Source organism: Anabrus simplex, chromosome 1, assembly GCF_040414725.1.
Source record: "Anabrus simplex isolate iqAnaSimp1 chromosome 1, ASM4041472v1, whole genome shotgun sequence".
Taxonomy (NCBI): domain Eukaryota; kingdom Metazoa; phylum Arthropoda; class Insecta; order Orthoptera; family Tettigoniidae; genus Anabrus; species Anabrus simplex.
This window is the reverse complement of record NC_090265.1, coordinates 1,294,541,810-1,294,555,703: the sequence shown is the minus strand read 5'-3', so window position 1 is coordinate 1,294,555,703 and position 13,894 is coordinate 1,294,541,810. Positions and strand designations below refer to the sequence as shown.

Here is a 13,894-nt window from a genome sequence, read left to right as displayed (position 1 = left end):
GATTTTCCTCACTTCAGTTGTCCTGAAATCGGACATTCAGAGTTATTGAGTGTAGTTATTTGCGAGTGTGGTATTCCTGTATTAAATAACATAGCCACAGAAATAACAGAGATCTTTGAAAGATTTGAATGCAAAAACGCAAAACACCTAAGCAGAAAAGTGTGTGAAATTATTTATTTTCTACAGTATTTACTACCTACTGTTAACATTATTTTGTATGGTTTTTCTGCTGCGGAGGGGTATGTTCTTCACTGAATTTCTTTATTAACCCTTTTCGGCCCTTAGCGCCCGAAAGCGCCCGAAAGTGCCCGACTGTTCATTTAGCCTTCCGGTCCTTAGCGCCCGAAAGCGCCCGGCTGCATTATCTGCATTCGTCTGCGATCTGTGCGATAGTTTTTTTATTTTTCTCATCAGTGAAGTGTTTATAAGTCATTTATGAACATGCAGTGCAATCTACAAGTCTTAGGGAATAAAGGAAGAGAGATAATATGTCTTGACGTTGCCTAGGCAACGGTCTTGAAATTCCGCGAGCGCGGGTCAGCTGTTTCGTTCGTAAACATGGCAGGATTGAATATCGCGTATATTGAAACTGAGCTGAATATGGACGAAAAAAGTGACACAGAATCCTTGAGTAGGGGTGCAGGTGAACTTTTAATGAGTGAATAATGTATCAACAAAGATAATTTTAGTGATAACAGTGATATGAATGAAAACGAATATCGATAAATCAGACCTGGTGGCGATGCCACGGCAATTCAGGTAACACAAATATTACGTTTCGTTACTCCGAATGATTAAATGGATGATGTTGAACTTGCGCATAATTCGGAAAGATTATTAGGGGAGAGAGATTGCTTTTGACATATATGTTACAAGGAGAAAAACTATTCAGTGACATAGCCTATTGCGCATATAACAACGCAGCCTTCAAACAGTCGCATTCCGGTAAGATAAAAACAGAATGGGAAGACCCTTGCCCAGATGAAATAAAATCTTATATACATGGGCATCATTCCACTTCCAAAATCACGTGATTATTGGTTTTGAGGGATTCAGACAACATGGGAATGTGACAAATGCAGACTGTCTCTGTGTCGAGTATCACGAGGAGGAGGTGGGGGGGTGAAAAACACATTATGACTCAATAGACAGAGAAATGGATGTGATGGTATATTTTCTAATGTTATTGAAAATTTGAATTCATTGTGGTCAATAGTTTTTACTGTATTTAACTTTTTCTGAAACAATACGGTCTGTTTCAATTTTTGCTAAATAACAGGTTGAAACCTGGGGATAAGCGGAGTGAAAATGCGGGCGGGAAAGGGTTAAGGTGTGATTCAAATATAATTATTGAGTGATTGGCTTTATATTTGAACAGAAATATACAAAACACTTCACGTGTGCTGTAATGAGCAATCGTGTTTTAATGCCAGCGAAACAGTGCTCGGTGGTAAAAATGGGAACTAGTCCCATATCGCTCATACAGCTGTATTGGGAAGGCGTATTAGCGCAGTCATAGTAGAGGGCGATGCTCATGTTAACACTAGAAAGTGTAATGATCAGATAAAATATAGTCTACCTTCACAACGATTATGCTATGGGATTTGCATAAACATTAGGGGTACGACCCATCAGAACTCCTATAATTTATGTTACTCTTGCTACATTGTGGAAAAGCGGGTGACCGACACTTCCTATTAACCAAATTTAGTTTGCTATTACTATAGAATAATTTAACAATAATGTAGAGAATACTAGAAAGACCAATAAATAAAAATGTAGAAATGAGAGAAAACCATCTATGGGGCTGCCAATGGTGGATTTGAACCCACCATCTCCTGAGTCAAGCTCACAGTATAGTGACCTAAACAACATGGCCAAGTTACTCAATGAAGGAAGTTTTACTCCCTTTAATTTCCTTATGAGCGTGTCCCTCCCATGCGAACCATGTGACCTTGTCGCAGTGGGGAGGCTTGCGTATCCCAATGAAGCAGATAGCCGAGCCACAGGTCCAACCATATCGGATGGGTATCTGTTGAGAGACCGGACTAACGAATGGTTCATCGAAAGGGGTAGCATCCTTTCGGAAGTTGCAAGGGCGACATTCTAGATGATTGACTGATATGGCCTTGTAATAATACTCAACATAGCTTAGCTGTGTTGATACTGCTACACGGCTGAAAGCAATGGGAAACTACAGCCGTAACTAACTCTTGAGGACATGCAGCTCTCTCTGTATGAATGATGTACTGATGCTGGCTTCCTCCTGGGTAAAATATTCTGGAGGTAAACTCGTCCCCCATTCGAATCACTGGGTTGGGACTACACGAGAGGGGGCAATCATCAGGAAGATGGATACTGACATTCTGTGAGTCGGAGTGTGGAATATTAGAAGTTTGAATCATTGTGGTAGATTAGAGAATCTGAAAAGGGAGATGGATAGACTAAAGTTAGATGTAGTTGGTATAACTGGAGTACGTTGGCAGGAAGAGAAGGATTTTTGGTCAGGCGACTACAGAATTATCAACACAAAATCAAACAGGGGAAATGCAGGAGTTGGTTTATAGGGCAACAGGTAAGCTACTACAACCAGCATAGTGAAAGAATTATTTTCGTCAAGATAGACACCAAACCAATGCCCACCACAATAGTGCAGGTCTGTATGCTACTAGTTCAGTGGATGATGAGGAAATCAAAAGAATGTATGAAGGGATATAAGATGTAATACAATATGTAAAAGGTGACGAGAATCTAATTGTGATGGGAGACTGGAATGCAGTGGTAGTCCAAGGAAGAGAAGGTAATACAGTAGGAGAATTTGGATTGGGACAAAGGAATGAAAGAGGAAGTCAGCTGGTTGAATTCTGCACTGATCATAATTTAGTCCTTGCCAATATTTGGTTAAAAAACCACAAACGATGGCTGTATACATGGACAAGACCTGGAGACACTGGAAGATACCAAATAGACTTCATTATGAATAGGTAGAGATTCAGAAACCAGGTGTTGGATTGCAAAACTTTCCCAGGAGCAGACGTGGATTCTGATCACAACTTGTTGGTCATGAAATGCCATCTGAAGTTGAAGAAATTTAAGAAAGGAAGGAATTCAAGGAGATGGGATGTAGACAAGTTGAAAAAAAAGGAGTATGAGGGATTGTTTCAAGGAACATGTTGCACAAGGGCCAAATGAAAAGGCTGAAGGAAACACAATAGATGAAAAGTGAAGTCAGTAGAGCTGCTGAAGAAATGTTAGGGGCGAAGAAAGGATCAACTAAGAATCAGTGGATAACTCAGGAGATACTAGACCTAATTGATGAACAATGAAAATACAAGAATGCTAGAAATGAAGAGGGCAGAGAAGAATACAGGCAATTAAAGAATCAAGTGGACAGAAAGTGCAAGGTAGCTAAGGAAGAATGGTTGAAGAAGTGCAAGGATGTCAAAGGTTTTATGGTCCTTGGAAAGGTAGATGTTGCATACAGGAAAATCAAGGAAACCTTTAGAGAAAGGAATAATAATAATAATAATAATAATAATAATAATAATAATAATAATAATAATAATAATAATAATAATAATAATATTTGCTTTACATCCCACTAACTACTTTTTTGGTCTTCGGAGATGCTGAGGTGCTGGAATTTAGTCCTGCAGAAGTTCTTTCACGTGCCAATAAATCTACTGACCCGAGGCTGACGTATTTGAGCACCTTCAAATACCACCGGACTGAGCCAGGATTGAACCTGCCAAGTTGGGATCAGAAGGCCAGCGCCTCAACCATCTGAGCCACTCAGCCTGGCTTTAGAGAAAGGAAATCTAGGTGTATTAATATTAAGAGCTCAGATGGAAATCCACTTCTAGAGAAAGAAAAAGCAGAAAGATGGCAGGAACATATCCAACAGTTGTATCTAGGTAAAGATGTAGATGATTTGGTCCTGGAACAAGAAGAGGGTGTTGATGCTGATGAAATGGGTGACCCAATTTTGAGGTCAGAGTTTGACAGAGCTGTGAGAGACCTAAATAGGAACAAAGCACCTGGAATTGATGACATTCCCTCTGAATTACTGACTGCCTTAGGAGAAACCAGCATGGCAAGATTATTCAATTTAGTGTATAAGATGTATGATACAGGAGATGTACCACCCGATTTTTGGCAGAGTGTTGTTATACCTATTCCTAAGAAAGCTGGTGCTGACAAGTGTGAAAACTACCACACCATTAGTTTAGTATCTCATGCCTGAAAAATTTTAACACGTATTATTTACAGAAGAATGGAAAGACAAATTGAAGCTGAGTTGGGAGAAGATCAATTTGGCTTCAGAAGAAATGTAGGAATACATGAAGCAATCCTGACTTTATGTCTGATCTTAGAGGATCAAATTAAGAAGGACAAGCCCACGCACATGTTGTTCATAGATCTAGAAAAGGCATTCAATAATGTTGATTGGACCAAGCTATTTAGGATTCCGAAGGTGATTGGGATCAGATACCGAGAACGAAGAATTATGTACAATCTGTATAAAAACCAGTCTGCAGTGATAAGAATCGAGGGCTTTGAAAAAGAAGCAGCAATCCAGAAAGGAGTGAGGCAAGGCTGCAGCTTACCCCCCCCTCCTTTTCACTGCTTACATAGAACAGGCAGAGAAGGAAATCAAAGAAGAATTTGGAAAGGGAGTCACAATCCAAGGAGAGGAAATCAAAACCTTGTGATTTGTTGATGATATTGTTATTTTATCTGAGAATGCAGAAGATCAGATCAAAAATTAGATGTATGGCTTTTCAGGCGTTTGCTCTATTAACCAGCATTTCATCTTAGGTCTGACACTAGACTCGTCAGAGTGGGATGTGTCAGACCCTACCCACTGATGCTGGGGTGTATGCAGATGAACTTATCAGAAGCCTATTTAAGAGGCACAGTCTGATAACTGCATACGGGAGATAAAACTCCACAATGGAATTAATGCCCACCTAGCAATTCCAAATGGAAGATCTTGAATGCACATGATATGCTCTATTGGTGGAAAAATATCTATTTCCATCCGTGGGAACTTGGAATTTCCAACTGCAGAAGATCTCGAGAAGTTGCTGAATGAAGTAAAATAAATATTAAAATTTATTTATTCCACCTATTCAATACATAAATAGAGATTTTAATTAAGAAATTAAATCTTGAATAAAATTATAGGGACATGTTTTGCCCTTTAATTAAGGGTATCTTCAGCCTTAATCTCAATCTGAAAGGTAATTAATTAGATACCTGATTGTATTAAAATTACATATGAAAGTGAGGATGATGTTGGAAATGTGCTTCAAATGGTGAGCAAATGGTTAACAATAGTTATGAGATTCTTAAAATAAAGCCTTAATAAAGTCTTAAAAAAAAAAAAAAAAAAAAAAAAAATTAGTCATAAATTTATACACTTTCTTGAATGTCCTTGTTTAAAAATTGGTAACAAATTGTATACTGGTAATTTTATAAGAACGTAAATTGTTACGTTAAACCTTGTAAAGTGGTGCCCTGTGGAGGTTGAGGGAGTTAAAATAATGATAAAAGAAAAAAATGTACTTGATAATTCCAAGTGGAGTATTAAAACTTATTAAAGCTAGTAAAGAGATGTTACCGTTGCTCACTTCAAGTGAAGTTTATAATAAAATTGTTACGTTTGAACAAGTAAAGCGGGGCCTTGTGATGGTTGAGGGTGTTAGATAAAATTATCGGGTTTTGAACAGTTCAAGCGTCAGGATAATGATGAAGAATGTAGTTAATAATTCCGAGTGGAGTTTAAACACAATTTTTAAAAAATAGTAAAGAGACGTTTCTGGTGCTTAGAACAAGTGGGGTTTATAATAATATAAAAATGGTTAGACTGTTGTAACTCTCGTGCGAAGAGATAAAAATGTAGTCTTCTAAAAGCATGAGTGAAGAAGAGTGCTTGATGGTAAGCAGCTGTGTTAAATATTAGCTGGAAGGAGCGATTGTAGTCTCTTGTATATAGGCATAGATATCAAGGATAATTTAATAAAAAATCACCTATTCAATACTTTCCACGTTTAATGTGGTTATTATCTACATGATTTTATGTAGACTTATTTAGGTCAGGTACATGTTTCACCCATTATTTTGGGCATCTTCAGCCTGTATACAACCTTTAGGTCAAGGTTTGGGACCTTTTTAACCAATATAAACATACCAATATTTACAATATATGCAATATATACAAACATTAAAGAACTCTTAAGACTGGTAACATAAGTTAATACAGTTAAGTTTTTTGGTCCTAATCTATCTAATTTGAAAAATGTCCAAAACTAAAATGGATCTTCTTTTTGGTAAAGAGGATTACATACCGGGGTTTATGTGACCCCAAACCTTGACCTAAAGGTTGTATACAGGCTGAACATGCCCAAAATAATGGGTGAAACATGTACCTGACCTAAATAAGTCTACATAAAATCATGTAGATAATAACCACATTAAACATGGAAAGTATTGAATAGGTGGTTTTTTATTAAATTATCCTTGATATCTATGCCTAACGTCATCTTCAATATGGAACAATAATGAGAGTTGTTACTTGTAACTCTTGTATATAGTCAAAAGGGAAATTAGGTTTGAAGTCTGTAACAATAGGAGAATTATGTGTTAATGAATTTGAATGACAGGAGAGTTCAAAGAAAAAGCGAAGTGTGTAAAAACGCTTACCTTCTTACTGGAAGTTACACTTGGTCATCATAAAGGTTTTTAGGGAGTTTTTACTTTTAAATGCAATTTTTTCATTGCCCAAATTCTGTTTACCTGGTAGAACAGCTTTTTAACAGATGCCTTTTGTACCTAGTAGGGAAAGATGTACTGAATGACTGATGAAAGACGATGATGCCAGACATTACAGTCCTTAAGATGAACAAAGATTTCTGACTGTTTATCTACACTTACATATCATCCAAGCTATTCTACAGCCAGGCTAAGTGGCTCAGACGGTTAAGGCGCTGGCCTTCTGACACCAACTTGGCAGGTTCGAACCTGGCTCAGTCCAGTGGTATTTGAAGGTGCTCAGATACATCAGCATCATGTCGGTAGATTTACTGGCACATAAAAGAACTCCTGCGGGACAAAATTCTGGCACTTCAGCATCTCCAAAAACTGTCAAAGTAGTTAGTGGGATGTAAAGCCATTATTATTATTATTATTATTATTATTATTATTATTATTATTATTATTATTATTATTATTATTATTATTATTATTATTATTATACAGATTTATTTTTCTGTTATTATATTCCCTGTTAAGCATGAAAATTTGTGAAATAATTGTCTTTATCCATATCAAGGCAACCTTGCCCTTCTATGAATTCAACACTCTCTTCAAACCCAGACCTTATAGGAATATGTTTAAATCACTTCTATGCGCAGCATATACCAGCAATGCAAGGACCAAGAGAGAGACCAATTTCATGCTATTACAAACCAAGACTAGGTAAAATTTTAAGTACACACCAAGAACAGGATACAATGATAACAAACTTTAAATGGATCTCCCTGATAGCGATATACACAGGGCCACTAACACCCATTGAAGAACTAATAGCAATCATCATGTCCTCCATATAGCAAATAGCTCCAGCAGAGACATAATACTTGCCAGAGACCTAAACTGCAGACTTGACAACAACAATCATAGAGCAAAAGAGCTCCTGGAAATGATGACTGAGGAAAGTTTCAACCTTGTTAACAACTTTGACGATAGAACGTACTTTACATATACAGGGAGTAGTACTATAGACTTAATATTTTGCAAAGGTCAAAACATTAAGCTAATAAATTACTCCATGTGTTTCACTACAGAAGAGGCGATGATAAGGAAACACTGCCCTGTCTCAACGCAATTTAATGTCTCAAGAATAGAGAAGAGAGAGAATTATGCAGATGCCAAACCCTCAAGACAGAGAAATAAAAATGTACTCAAACAACAAACCAAAGAATGGAAGGAACTCGAAAAGAACATAAAGAGTAATGACATAGATGCAGCAGCATTATCCCTGGAGGAGACAATCGAATCAGCACTTGTGTATAAGCGGAAGAGTAGATCGTGAATATGGTTTGATAAAGATTGCTATAAGAAGAGAAAGAGGACTATTAAGGCCATGCATGCAGCAAAGAACAACAAGAGCATTGAGACAATCTATATATATATAAAATAAGAGTTTTGTTTGTACATTGCTCAGAATTTGAAAAAAATGGTATTTCTGTATCGGTCATGTCCACACTAACAAGGAAATGCACTTTTTACTTTTCCGTAATGTCTGTCTGTCTGTCTGTCTGTCTGTCTGTCTGTCTGTACACGCATCACTAGAAAACGGCTAAAGAGAATTTAATGAAAATTGGTATGCAAAGTCGGGGAATATGTCGCTACAATCTAAGCCATAAATAATTTTATTTACGCTGATAGAAATGGTAGTTTAGGGAAGGCCTAACATTTAATTTTCAAATATTTATGTTATTAGTGATCCTATCTTAATAATAATTGGTATGCAAAGTCGAAAAATGAGTCGCTATAATCTAGGCTATAAATAAGTTTATTCACGCTGAGTGAAATGGTAGTTTAGGGGAAGGCCTAAAATTTAATTCTTAAATATTTACGTCATTAGTGGACCCATCTTATTGAAAACTGGTATATAAAGTTGGACAATGAGCCACTACAATCTAGGCTGTAAATCATTTTATTCACGCTGAATGAAATGGTAGTTTAGCAGAAGAACTAAAATTTAATCCTCAAATATTTGTATTATTAGTGGTTGTATCAATAAATACTACATAACCAAAGTTGTATAGAATTAAATTTCCAAACATTTATGTCTTATACATTTTTATCGTACCGGCTATTATAACACAGATATTCATGAATTTGTATTTTTGTTGCTAAGTCCATATCAGTATATAGAGCCGGGAATAAGATACTACAGTCTAAGCTATAAACAATTTTATTCACCGTGGATGAAATTATAGTTTAGGGGAAGGCGACTAAAATTTAATTTTTAAATACCTATGTTTTTGGTCTTATCGAAAAGTACTACATAACATGAGTTACAGAGATCATTTATGTTTTATTCAGTTTTACCGTACCGACTATGATGAGTGATATTTCAGAGTCAGAAGAAAATTAAACGTAAAGATCTACAATATCGAAAGTGCATAACATTGATCAACAATAACATTACATTGACCATGGTTTGTTGTGATGTTATTTGTCTCTTATGCTGCCTCTCAACTCCGATAGATGGGATTACTGCTGTGTACCAAGTATAATAGCCTGACTGAATACTGGCAGGAAATAGCCGGGGAGTTAGAACATTTTCTTCTTTAGCATGCCATTCCTCTGATTCATACATTTTCTGATACAGCTGGTACGTAACACACTGGTTCTTCATAGTATTCCAGTTATTCAATCCCTACTCTGACGCGCATTTTTGAATGAGCAGTGTGCATACTTAAGGCAGAGGTTGACTTAGTAGTAGTAGTATGGCCTGGTCTAGAACAATTTAGATATATTCCAAATTATAGCACAACAATTCACTAAATAACTCAAAATTCAACCATGAAAAGAGCTGTTTCTTAAGCTTCTGCCTCTTCACTTTTATCAAATTCTACATTAATTTTATTCCAAATTATCAGTGAAGTGGGGGTTTCTACTCTGGCTTGGAGGAAAAAATTGCCTCCAAATCGGATAGATTTTTCCGCCGCCAGTGCAGTGAATTGATATTTTCCAACTCGTCAGGTACTCCTAGGAAACAGATTAGTAAATGGGCATAGTTTTTGCTCTGGGAGTCTCCACTATTCGACCCTCTCCCCGCCGAAGAAAGACTAAGAGTGTTCACGAATCACGGCTGTCTGTGGCTTGGTCACTCCAGCTCTGGAATTTTGGACTGTTAGATCGGCAGTGTAGTCCTGTTCTTTAAAAGTGACAAAATGTGTGGTGTTTCATTTGATCGAGTATTTCAAATTAAAGCATTGCTTTCAATCGCGCCATTTCTACTGACGTCATTGTAATGTATGTTCATTTCAGTTGGGAAAACCGCTAAGACAGTCTTTCTGATGATGTAAAAAGGCAGGTGGAGAATGAGTGTCTTCCATTATAATGAACCCAACCTGATTGTGACTGATGGTATGCAAGCGTGTTTACCATTACAGTGAAAATTCCCTTACTCAGTCTTCATATGAGAAAAGATGTTTGGTGACTTCCCCGTCGCGTTTCTAGGGTAACGTCATAGGCGCCTGCAAGGGGGTTGGGGGGCAAGGGGGCACAAGGGGGGCGCTTGCCCCTCCCTGGAATTCTAAAAAGGTTGATGTTCAATTGTCTGATATCATACTAGATTATTTCATAAACTGAACTTACTGACAGGAAAGAGACGGAATTATCACATTACTGCTGTACTGCATTTTAAGGTTGGAATGCTCTATAGCATCTGTTATAACCAGAAATTTCTGTTGCTGACGTTATATTGGTTTTTATATTCAAGAAAATTGTTGATGTGCCATCCCCCCCCGAAGATCCTGTAGGCGCTCATGGGTAACGTTAAGAGCTATGCAATTTAATACAATCTTGCTCACAATGTGTACACTAGAATTCCGTAGCGAAGCACGGGTACATCTGCTAGTAAGGCTATATATCGTCACCAGGAAGGAATACAAAAACGGCTACCAGTAAAACGCAATGAACATATGGAAAATGAAGGGATAAAAATTGTGAGAGATGCCATCAAGGACCCGTTTGTAGCATTAAAGCCTAGGAACGTGCAAAACAGTGGAATGATAGAAATGGATACATGGGAAGATCACTTTAGGAATATACTAAATGTTGATGAGGACAGGATCATACCAAGATGTTACTGACACGTTCACAAAGGAAGAGATGTACGAAGCTATTATGTCACTAAAAAATAAGAAGGCCATAGGACCCAATGGCATATACATCAAACCCATAAAAGACTCATCAGAGGCACTATTACCAGTGATCTCAAACCTAATGAACCGCTGTCTACAAGTATGCAACAACCCACATCTTGGAGAATTTCAACTATGAAAATGTTGTACAAGGGAAAAGGCAACCAGTCAGACCCTAACTCATATAGAGGAATAGCTATAGAAAAATACATGCTGAAAGTAATGACAAAGCTTCTCACGAAAAGAGTCGCAGACGCAGTAGAACACAAACTCCCAGAGGAACAGTTTGGATTCTGTAAAGGAAGGAGCACCCTTCATGCCATTAACAACCTCATTAATGACATTGAAGAAGCCCTCAGACATCCAAGAGGCAAATTCCATGCAGTATTTGTTGATTATGCAGAAGCTTTCAACACGTTAAGCAGACCACTAATAATCGCGAAGCTGGAAGCCATAATGGGGAAAGACAAGCTCACGACTCTGATGAACAACTTACTGACAACAAATGACATACAAATTGATGATCAAGTTCCGACTTCAAAACTGATCATGCAGACCAATGGAGTACTCCAAAGAGACCCACTAAGCCCCTTATTGTTTAACATTGTATCATATGATGTGGTAAAGGTTACTCAGCAAGGAATAGAGGATTTGAAAATACATTTATACACAGATGACATGGTCATTGAATCAAGTTCTCTACATGATGTGCAAAAAGCTGTAGACAATCTAGACAGGTGGGCAAAAGATAACAAAATGAAAATTCATACAGAGAAAACAGTGAAAATGACATTTTGGAAAGGTGGCAGAGAGTCCACAAGTGACAGGATATACCTAGGATCTACAGTCCTCAAGACTGTCAATACATTTAAGTATCTAGGACTGACCATGCAAACAACAGCAACAATCTATAGAGTTCACATAAAGTCTAGAGCAATGGCGGCCACCAATGGCTTTCACTAGAAACTGCTATGAAACTATTCAATGCAAAAATTGTGCCAATTGCTACATTATGTACTGGATATTATATGGGATAAACTTGGTCTGGCTTAGCTGAAGACAATTGCAGCAGTCAAGTCGCGCTTCCTGAAAGTTACACTGGGAATATCAAAATATACTAAATCAAGGCTTGCATATGAGCTTGCAAAGGAGACCTTCTTCATCGAGGACCTCCAAATGAAGTGAGGGCTTCCATCCACAGATGCTTGGGAAAAATTACTGCAGGACAGAGTGAAGAAGAGAGAAGAAATCTGGCTCGATTTTTACTCAACGGAGGCAATGATGAATAGAACATGGACAAAGACTAATGAAGACATGCAACATTTCGTTAACTCGATGGCGGTCCATGGGTATCACCATAAACTGTGCAACACTGAGTACTTCCACGACCCTAACGAAACCTGTGTTTGCAAGCTGTGCAGTGAGCATTGCAGTCGATATCATGTTATCACATGCAAAAACTGGGGATTATCCATTGTGAACTTCTGTAATAGAGAGAGGTACCAGTACATATGGCAAACTTTGTTTATACCATGCACAATTTGTGTGCTATATCTTTATTAATTATGATGATTAATAAAGAGTTTATTATTATTCTACATGGATATTAAAGCCTTCTTCCTGTGAAATTAAGAGCACTCTCACTTTACTTGGAATAAAATTATGTGATTTTCTTTCAAAAAATTGTATCCATCAATTCAATTGTTGATGTTCTGTTGCTTTCCACCTTCAAAACAATATTATGAAATTTAGAAGCTTGTGTATAATAATGAAGTGTAGTCTTAGTTAAGAGACAGGTTTCTTGAAAAAGGTTGCCAGTAAAGAAGGGCACTTTTTTGACTGAGAAAGTAAGATTTTAGGTGTGGATACAGCAGTGGCATCTTGTGACTTAAAATTTGACCAGGGATGATATATTTTGCAATTACAAATTTTGTTGTTAATAAAGATAAAAATGAAAAGCTGGGTAGTTACCAGTAATCTACTTCTAAGTTTATAAAACTATAGAGCATGTAAACAGTAAACTTAGTAACATATCTGCTACGAATGTTGGAAATAATTTGAACAAAGGATTCTGTTCTTCTATTCTTCAGGCCAGCAAACTTCGTTATTACTATTTCATTAAAGTTCATTATGTTAGCAATGTATTCTTTCCTTACTGTAAGCACAGCTAAAGTGTTGAGTCTGCCTTGTCCCATTTTATTTCTCAAATACATTTAAAATTGTTAACCCTCAACCGTAGCCATGGATATTTCACACACTACAGTTGTGTGGTCCTCTGGACTGCATTTGGAAGGTGGATAAAATATGTAAAAATCACATTCTACCACAATTTTTTGCATTTTAAAGCATGTAATTATCCCTTAATAAAACATATAATGCAACAGATTTAAAAAATGTAGTTCCACAATTTTAAAAATAATTTGTTCATTTTACTCTCAAAACTGACATCAAAATTTGCATACATGAATACAAATCAAAATAACTAAAGGCAGTTTCTTACTGAAAACTTGAATATTGTAATTTAATTTTATACAAGACTCATTGATGTTAAAATTGATAAGAGTTCTCTAAAACATATTATAAAGAATCTGCACTACTCAAAGTGACCTTATTCAGCATCACATTACATGCACTGTGGACATACCTTACACGCACTCTGGACACATCTTACCTGAACATTTAAAGAAATTTGGAACTTTGCATTTGCAACATGAGTAGGTATTTGATGGACAAATTCAGGATGTTTTCCTTCTATCCCTCAGCAGTATTTCCTTTTGATTCAGGTCTTCATGCTCCTACAACTCAATCTATAGAAAATTGCAGTTCTTGTGGAAGGTGTTTGTTCATTATTCTTTCTTGCAGTGAATTTTCAATTTTTTTTCACAAGAGTTTTCATGAAGTTCATCCTGCTAAGTACAATACTTTCCTTGAAGGACTAGTGAACAATATAT

At 36.9% G+C, this 13,894-nt stretch overlaps 1 protein-coding gene across 1 annotated transcript in view; it reads left to right on the top strand.

The window, feature by feature from the left end:
* Positions 1-13,894, top strand: part of LOC136858760 (sialin) — a 104,943-nt gene that overhangs the window by 55,674 nt on the left and 35,375 nt on the right. The window lies entirely within an intron of this gene.